Source organism: Thunnus maccoyii, chromosome 5, assembly GCF_910596095.1.
Source record: "Thunnus maccoyii chromosome 5, fThuMac1.1, whole genome shotgun sequence".
NCBI classification, from domain to species: Eukaryota; Metazoa; Chordata; class Actinopteri; order Scombriformes; family Scombridae; genus Thunnus; species Thunnus maccoyii.
This window is the reverse complement of record NC_056537.1, coordinates 35,161,547-35,171,724: the sequence shown is the minus strand read 5'-3', so window position 1 is coordinate 35,171,724 and position 10,178 is coordinate 35,161,547.

Below are 10,178 nucleotides of genomic sequence, written 5' to 3'. Positions count from 1 at the left end.
CTACTTTGTTAATAAGAAGTCATGTCCCATTGGGTGTTAACTAATTGGCTGTTGCAGACAGGGCCACAGAGGGTCTCAGACCTTGTCAACTCATTAGCGTGTTGTTAGCTTGTTATTAGGTTAAAGCATTTTTAGCTCCTCAGCTTGATGAATGACCAGGAAACAATCAGTGGACCACTCAGCCACTGTGTATGTGTGTGAATGTATTTCTTCCAGTTTTTTAGCATGTGTCAGAGCTAAGTGCTTCTAATGGCCCTAAGCAGCTCTGAGGACAGGACAGGCTGATGCAATACAGTCTTTAAAGGGGTGCTCCACTTATGTTACACAGAACAATCACTTCTGTAGAGTATTAGAGTCACCATTAGGAAAAAAGTATTTCATTCATTTCATATATATGTAATTTCAAGAATAAAGTCTAAATATTTTGAGAAAAAATTCATAATATTATGAGAAAAAAGAATAAAGTCAAAATATTTTGAGAAAAAAATTGTGATATTATGAGAAAAAAGTTATATTTTGAGAATGAAGTCATAATTTTTCAAGGATGAAGTTGAAAATTTACAAGAAAACCATCATAACATTACGATTACATTATAATACATCAATACTCTCTGGTAGTAAAGAGATGAGAGCATTCTGTCAGGTTTTATATGTCGAATGTGTGATGTTGATGACTGTGACAGTTCCAGTGTCTCTCCCTTTGGTCCTGTGGTGTGTGTTTGTGTGTTGCAGGTCCTTGGATGGGTGGAGCTGAGGTTCCATTAAGTACTAACTGGGAACACCTGGCCAGTGTCCCAGAACTTACTTAAGCCTACCTACCCTGATTCCAGTCCTCTGATCTCCCCACTGACCAAGCCTTGTTTGTTTTGTGTTACCCCTCTTGGTTTTGTTTTAAACTGACAATATGCTCTTTACATAAGTCAACGCATTCAAACATTTTCAAACATCACTGAAACTGATTTTCACATCTCATTGCATTTACTTTTGTTACTTACTTTATTAAATCTCAGTCTATTATTGCTAAGCTTGGCATGCATCTCACACTTTTGTTTGTGGCCCCTGAGTAATCATGACAAATCGGGGGCTCTTCTGTTTTGAATAGTAAGCCAGGAACTTTTGTGGGCTTTTTCTTTCTTTTTCTTTTAGTGAATTAGTCTTGGTTGGCTTCTATTGAGTACATTTAGTCTAGTCGAGCACTTTGTTTGCACAAGAGCACATGTCATATCTGCCACTGCGCCTCATGAGGACTAGAAGGGAGATCTGTCTCACACAGGCTCTGCTCGCTACTGGACCCTATGGGTAATACTCTCTTACAATCACAGGCACACAATCGCCCACTGAAATTTGCATGCATGTAGCTGGCCAATCAGGATGTGCCGAACGATTATGTGTGTCTTGCACACTATATGAACGGCATGTCACTGCTGCTCACTATCCTCTTTTCTTTAATGACAGCGAAATCAGCTCACTGATCTTACCTCTCTGAGGATCGAGTTGCCGCTACAAGCTCATTCCCACCCCGGTGTAATCGCTGCCGCCACCAGGTATCTCTTCTGCCAACTGTGCAGAGAGTGGCATGATGCAGCCACCACCCATTTTTGGCTGTGTGTCACTCCGCTGTGACTTGAGCGAATCAGAGCTTGAGATTGATCTCCACAGTGAAGATGACAGCTCCATCCAGCCCTCTGACGCCGCTGCTGGACGCCTCGGTTGTCTCTTCAGTCTCTTCAACTTCACTGACCTTCGGAAATCTGCCGCCAACTTCAGTTCACCATGATTTCCTAAAGGTTATGGCCATGGCAGTGGAGTGTGTTGGGCTCATCCAGCTCAACCCTCCATTGTTTCGCTGCCACTCCTGGACATCTGGTAGTGTGTCAAAGCATCCTGGGGGGAGTGACTGAAAACAAAGTCACCAGTGGTGGGACTGGTTTTCTCCTGATAGTGCAGGGCCACACGGAGACAGGCTGCCCTAGTGTGCCCCCCTGGAAGAGGCCCACGCAACCCCCTGATTCAGAGAGAGACGTGCTGACGTGCTATGGTAAGCGTATTTAGTCATCTCCGGTTGCCAACTATGTCTACTGATAGCGTTGTTGCTGCTCTCAACTCAGTTGATTTTGCTATATATCACATTACTGTGGATAAATACCCGCTGTATATTTAAACTTTCGCTAGTTCTACACAAGCACTCTCAGCGCTTTTCTCTTAGTGACTTTTCTCGCCAATCGCACAGTTGTTAGTTATTTTAGCTCTGCAGATAGCATTAGCAGCTAACTTAAACTAAGCAGTTAGCGATGGCTTCTCTCTCTCCCTCTCGTTCTCCTGCTCTCTCTTGCTCAGTGTGTCAAATGTTTAGTTATTCCTCTGCCTCCTTTTGTGATATCGGTATGTGTAATAAGTGTAGTTTATTTGCAGTGCTGGAGGCAAGGCTCAGTGAATTGGAAGCGTGGCTCCGCACCATGGAAAAACAATCAGTAGCTAATGTAGTTAGCCAGCCCCCAGTAGCCGGTGCGGGCTGACCTAGCGTAGCTCCCACTCCCCCGGTAGTTCCCGAGCAGCCGGGAAGCCAGGGTGGCTGGGTGACTGTACGAAGGAAGCACAGCTCTAAGCAGAAGCCCACGGTTCACCACCAACCAGTTCACGTTTCAAACAGGTTCTCCCCCCTCAGTAACACACTTGCTGAGAAACCAACTCTGGTAATTACTCCATAATTTTCTCTGGACCGCTGCCTAATCTGACCAGTGATGACATGTATAGCCACATGTCACAATTCAACCGCTGGCTGTCGAGGTGGTGTCCAGCAAACGATGTGGGCTTCATAAATAATTGGCAGACTTTCTGGGGAAGACCTGGTCTGATTAGGAGAGACGGCATACATCCCACTTTGGATGGAGCTGCTCTCATATCTAGAAATATGGCTGAGTTTATTAGAAGACCAAAACCATGACAACCCAGAGTTGAGACCAGGAAGCAGAGCTGCAGTCCTACACACTTCTCTGCACTTCCATTAGAGCAGTTACCCACCCAAAACCACATAGAGACTGTCTGTCCCCCGCCCACTTAAATCAATTAAATCCAAAGTAAACAAAAGAAGAGTCATTCATAAAAATCTAGTAAAAATTAAAACTACTACCGCAATACTACAACAAAATAAGATAATTAAATGTGGACTCTTGAACATTAGATCTCTGTCATCTAAAGCTGTATTAGTAAGCGATTTAATCTCAGATCATCATATTGATTTATTTTGTCTTACTGAAACCTGGCTGTGTCATGAAGAATATGTCAGCCTAAATGAATCCACTCCCCCCAGTCATATTAATACTCACATTCCTCGAGACACTGGCCGAGGAAGAGGAGTTGCAGCCATTTTCAACTCAAGCCTAATCATCAACCCTAGACCTAAATTTAATTATAACTCATTCGAAAGCCTTGTTCTTAGTCTCTCTCAGCCAACCTGGAAAACTTTACAGCCAGTTCTATTTGTTATAGTGTACCGTCCTCCTGGCCCGTACTCTGAATTCCTATCTGAATTCTCAGAATTTTTATCAAACTTAGTCCTTAGTACAGATTAAGTAATTATAGCCTTAGTACTGCGTTTATCTCATTATTAGACTCAATTGGCTTCTCTCAGTGTGTAAATAATCACACTCACTGTCTTAACCACACCCTCAACCTTGTTCTGACTTATGGGATTGAAATTGAACATTTAATAATTTTTCCACAAAATCCTATTTTATCAGATCATCTTTTAATAACTTTTGAATTCCTATTACTGGATTACACACCATTAGACAAAAATGTCCTCACTAGATGTCTAACTGATAGTGTTGTAGATAAATTAAAGGAAGCAATTCCATCAGTACTGAATTCAAGGCCATGTCTCAATACTGCAGAGGACTCTTATGTTAACTTTAGTCCCTCCCAAATTGATAATCTTGTTGATAGTGCTGCAGGCTCATTACGAATAACACTCGACTCCATCGCCCCCTTAAAAAGGAAGATAACTATGTACCACAGTCCTTTAAAGTAGCTGTAATTAAACCTCTTCTTAAGAAGCCTACTCTTGATTCAGGCATTTTAGCCAATTATAGACCTATAGCTAACCTTCCATTTCTTCTTCCAGATCCTTGAGAAAGCAGTCTCTAATTAGTTATGTGACTTTCTACATAACAATAGTTTATTTGAGGATTTTCAGTTAGGAGTTAGAGCACATCATAGCACAGAGACAGCACTTGTGAAAGTCACAAATGACCTCCTAATTGCATTGGACAAAGGATTTGTCTCTATACTTGTCCTGTTAGATCTTAGTGCCGCATTTGACACAATTGACCATCAAATGCTTTTGCAGAGACTGGAACATTTAATTGGCATTAAAGGAACTGCATTAAGCTGGTTTAAGTCCTATTTATCAGGCCAATTTCAGTTTGTACATGTTAATGATGAATCCTCCGTGAAGGCAAAAGTTAGACACGGAGTTCCACAAGGTTCTGTACTTGGACCAATTCTATTCACCTTGTATATGCTTCCTTTAGGTAATGTTATTAGGAAACACTCCACTCCTAAATTTCCATTGTTATGCAGATGATACCCAATTATATTTATCAATGAAGCCTGATGAAACCAATCAGTTAAACAAACTCCAAGCATGCCTTAAGGACATAAAGACCTGGATGACCTGCAATTTTCTACTACTAAACTCAAATAAAACTGAAATTATTGTGCTTGGCCCTAAACACCTTAGAAACACATTATCTAATGATATAGCTACTCTGGATGGCATTACTCTGGCCTCCAGCACCACCGTAAGGAATCTGGGAGTTATCTTTGATCAGGATATGTCCTTTAACTCAAGGACTGCCTTTTTTCACTTTCGTAATATCGCAAAAATCAGGCACATCCTGTCCCAAAAAGATGCAGAAAAACTAGTCCACGCATTTGTTACTTCTAGGCTGGATTATTGCAATTCCTTATTATCAGGCTACTCTAACAAGTCTCTAAAGACTCTCCAGCTGGTCCAGAATGCAGCTGCATGTGTACTGACTAAAACTAGAAAAAGAGATCACATTTCTCCCATTTTAGCCTTGCTAACTTACAAAGCCCTTAATGGTCAGACACCATCATATCTTGAAGAGCTCATAACACCGTATTATCCCACTAGAACACTACGCTCCTAGAATGCAGGCTTACTGGTGGTTCCTACAGTCTTTAAAAGTAGAATGGGAGGCAGAGCCTTCAGCTATCAGGCTCCTCTCCTGTGGAACCATCTTCCAGATTAGGTCCGGGGTGCAGACACCCTCTCTATGTTTAAGAGTAGGCTTAAAACTTTCCTTTTTGATAAAGCTTATAGTAAGGGTCAACCAGGCTCACCTTGGATCAGCCCTTAGTTATGCTGCTATAGGCCCAGACTGCTGGGGGACTTCCCATGATGCACTGAGCTCCTCTCTCCTCCTCCTCCTCCTCTCCATCTGTATGCATTCATGTAACATCAATCCATGTCACTAACTTTGCTTCTTCCCTGGAGTTGTTTTTTGTGCTTTCTTATCTCGCAGGAAACCCTGGGTTCCGGGCCAGGCCTTTGCGGTCCTTCACAGTCCTGTTGGCATCCTTCCCTGGCTGTTGCTGTTGCTGCTGCTGTTGTTGTTGTTGTTATGATTGTTGTTATTCTGCCCCCCTCCCCCCCCTTTCCCTCTTTCTTTCTCTCTCTCAACCCAACTGGTCAAAGCAAATGGCCGCCCACCAAGAGCCGGGTTCTGCTTGAGGTTTCTACCCATTAAAGGGGAGTCTTCCTTACCACTGTCGCCAAGTGCTTGCTCATGGGGGAATTGTTGGGTCTCTGTAAATTAAAGAGTACGGTCTTGACCTGCTCTATGTCAAAAGTGCCCTGAGATGACTTTTGTTGTGATTTGGCGCTATATAAATAAAAATTGATTGATTGATTTATTGATTCCTGCAGGACAGAGACACACTAAAATATTTTGAGAAAATATTCTGGCTGGGCATGCTGCTGTCCACGGCAGTGAACAATCTGGATGTGTTGGGTGTTGCAGTGGCAAATACAACCCTGCATGCCCCCTCCACAGCAGAACAGGCTGATTTTCCGGGTCACACCATTGGCCAAATTAACAACATAATTCTGGGTGTTACTACTGCCGCAGGGCGAGAGATGTGGCTGGGACTCACCACCTTACAGAGGAAGGACAGATAGGACCTCTTGGGAGCTCCCATAGCTCTGGACAGTTTCCTCAGATCCATCTCCTCTGTGACTCAGCACTTCAAGAGGCTGGAAGAAGAGAAGGCATAGCGAAGGCATCATCTGCTACTCTTGCCGTCTTTGTACCAGAGATGAGACAAGGTGCATTGCTGTAATGCTATGGCAAGGAGAAGAGTTTCCAGGCAGGGCAGAGCTCCGCCAGCCCCCACTGCTTCAGCCACCTCCCACACGACCTCAGCAGAGACACCGCAGCACCGGCCCACCTGTGACTTTGGAGCAGCCTAAGTTGATCCCATCCTGGGATGGCTGCTTCATCCAGTTGGTCACAGAGGCTGCATAATGCAGAAAGCACTTGCTCAGCTGGCGCCCCTTCCTCTCTTCTCTCTGTTAGAGAAGCAGACAGCAGGCGGCCTTACTCAGCTGCACACTGTACTAGCCAAAAGAAGTTCTTGCTGAGCGCATCAACCATCGCTATGTTAGAAAAAAGAAAAGAAACATATCCCGCTCGACATAGCGACACTCAAAAGCAGATCTATGTCTCACTGCACTCGGTGGTACCATTATTTTTTGGACCAGCCAGCACAGCGTGTCTCCCCGGGAGACAGTGAGGCGGCAAGCAACTTATATCCCCACACAGGTATAACACCTTGCACCCACACACTGACCGGAGTGAGGATGCTTCAAGTCTCCTTGGTGTCAGCACTGTCTCCTTCTGGTGTATACAGCTTGCCGCTTGGGGTTACATTAGGGCGGCTGGTGGCATAACTTCCTCCTTGGAGAGTAATGCCTGGACCCACTCACGGACCGAGGAGAGGAGACACCGAGTCTGTTCTGCTCCCCTCCAGTTATTTCTGTTGGAAATACGGAGGGTCACGGATGCAATGACACAAAATCTGAGGCAATCTGTTGAGGCAGCTGACAGTGATGCATTCAAGGACTGCTCCGTCAGCTCAGCCCTTTCGACACCAGCCCCCTTTGGGCCAAACTTCCGCTTATGGAAGGTTTGGCGGTGGAGAGGGCTGAATCGGAATATCACAGCTTCCAGATGGCTGCTCCCAGCTGACCACCTGTCCTGACGCAGCTTTACGAGGAATGGCGTCACAGCCACACATTATTTCAGTGGATGGACAAAACACTGAGGTTATTCTCTCCAGTTCTGCTGTGTTCCTTCTCTGTTGTTGGGCATCAAGGAGATATATCAATCCTCCCAACAGGAGATAGATTTTCTCTCAGTGGAAACCCAGGACCTGTTTTGAAACAGGTTGTCCCAATCACTCCCATTCACAACAGTCAGAAGGGATTTTACTTCGCATACTTCCTGGTTTCCAAGAAGATGGGAGGTTTCAGACCCATTTTGGGTCTTCGCATTCTTAACCAATGCATGACCAGAAAGATGTCCAGCATGCTGATTATCAGGAGATTGCTGGAGCTGTTTCAACCAGGCGACTGGTTCACCACAGTCGACCTGTTGAGGTGGTGCCTCAACAGGTCGACTGTGGTGAACACGGTGGTGCCAATGTTTCGGCACCATTCCCTTGGAAGGCAAAAGGCTTGCCTTCCAAGGGATAGCCTACAAGTATAATAGGCTACCATTTGGCTACTCTCTGGCTCCCCGCACATTTAGCAAATGTACGGACGTGGCGCTGCAGCGGCTGCATGACTAGGGCATAAGGGTATTCTTCTAATTAGATAACCTCATTTTCATGTCTAGGTCCAGACAAAGGGTCATTTTCCACACAGCCAAGTTGGTGCTGCACCTAACCTAGTTAGGTTTAACCATCAACTGGAAGAAGAGTGCCCCCCAGCCACACCAGTAGGCAGAGTATCTCGGAGTTGTGCTCAACTTAGTCAGGCTGTGGGCTGTTCTGTCAGATGGATGACCCTGAAGCAGACAGAAATATCACTTTATAACATTACTTTAGCGCCCCCTGTGGGCACATGTGTATAATATTTTACACACTTGCACACGTGCAGGGTGGCTGTATGTACAACATTCCCAAATTTGGTTGTAATACATCTTAGCATTGAAGAGTTATGGCCTGCAAAGTTAATCAGGACAAGTTTTCAAAGGTTTGGTAATGAAGTGATATTCAAAAAGGAATTCATAAGTTATTTCTGGGGTTGTCTAAATATAGAATACAACAAGATTGGTGAAGATTAGATGAAATGTGTGTCAAAAGAAGGAAAAAAAATGTTTGGCTAAAATAATAGAAAATTTTGAAGGTGCAAAAGGGTGTGCCCTATATCAATTAAATCAGCTTCATCCAAAGAAGACACTGTCCAAATATTGTTTTGACAAGCCTCATTAGTTTTTGCGATATCAGCTTTAAACATTCTTCCCACAGATTTCACATTACAAATTGTTATATTTGAAAGGTTAATATCTTTAAGTATAAAAGTTATAAAAAAATCTTAATGATAGCAGTAATGTGGTACAGAATGTATTAATATGGAAGGTGTTAGTGGCTGCTCCAGCTGCCGCTCCAGCTGCCAGTGCTGCAAGTTGCTGATTCAGCAGCAATTGTTTTAAAATCTTTTAGTGCCATTTACAGATGAAATTGTATCATATTCTACACACTTGTTAAGCATCACCATCTGTACAACTCTGGTAAATTGGTGACATCAAGCTGTGTTATAAAGTGTGTTTAGGGAAACTATTAAAGGGTAAAACTACATATGTTAAAGGAGGATTGTTGAAGCAAGAATAATCACAATAATAAATATCATGAAATGCATATTTGTCACATCCAGTCATGTAAAAACATGTTAATGTGGTAAAGACAATTATTAAAAGAAATGTTTCAAGTTTGCAAGGTCAGAAAGAATGCAGGGATTAAGGCAAGAAAATATTAGTGAATTGGAAAAGTCGTCTAGGAGAAGATGTGCACAATATATTTAATTAAGTATTATATGAATTAAAACTGTTATTAAATGAATTAAAACTGCACCATGCTTGAAATCAGGCATGGTGCCAGAGAATTTTAAGCCCTGTTAATGTATAGGTGTAATTCTGTAGCTAACATGATATCAAGTGAAGAAGTTGTAGTGAAGTAAGGGTGGGTAATGGACAAAATGTTTTATCACGGTATATATCATTTCACATCATGGTAACAGTATATATCATATACAGTAACTGTAATACTCCATGCTGCTGACATGATTTTCAGAGGAAATTGATGTCTGATATTCTCAAACCGATGTGTTAATGACACATATGGTGATCTACTCATGGAAAAGGGGGAAGATGGCATTGCATAGTAGCCTAAATATTTCTGCCAAAAATTAACGGTCATTTTTATTTGAGTTCATAGAGGTTTCAAAAATGTTATTATTGGAAAAATATGATTTTGTTTCATTCATGTGTGTAATTTCGCCTTATGAGAATATTGACAATGTAAGGGTATAATAAGTAACATAACATACAGAATTACACCTATACATTAACAGGGCTTAAAATTCTCTGGCACCATGCCTGATTTCAAGCATGGTGCCAGAGAATTTTAAGCCCTGTTAATGTATAGGTGTAATTCTGTAGCTAACATGATATCAAGTGAAGAAGTTGTAGTGAAGTAAGGGTGGGTAATGGACAAAATGTTTTATCACGGTATATATCATTTCACATCATGGTAACAGTATATATCATATACAGTAACTGTAATACTCCATGCTGCTGACATGATTTTCAGAGGAAATTGATGTCTGATATTCTCAAACCGATGTGTTAATGACACATATGGTGATCTACTCATGGAAAAGGGGGAAGATGGCATTGCATAGTAGCCTAAATATTTCTGCCAAAAATTAACGGTCATTTTTATTTGAGTTCATAGAGGTTTCAAAAATGTTATTATTGGAAAAATATGATTTTGTTTCATTCATGTGTGTAATTTCGCCTTATGAGAATATTGACAATGTAAGGGTATAATAAGTAACATAACATACAGTACCAATCCAAAGTTTGGACAGT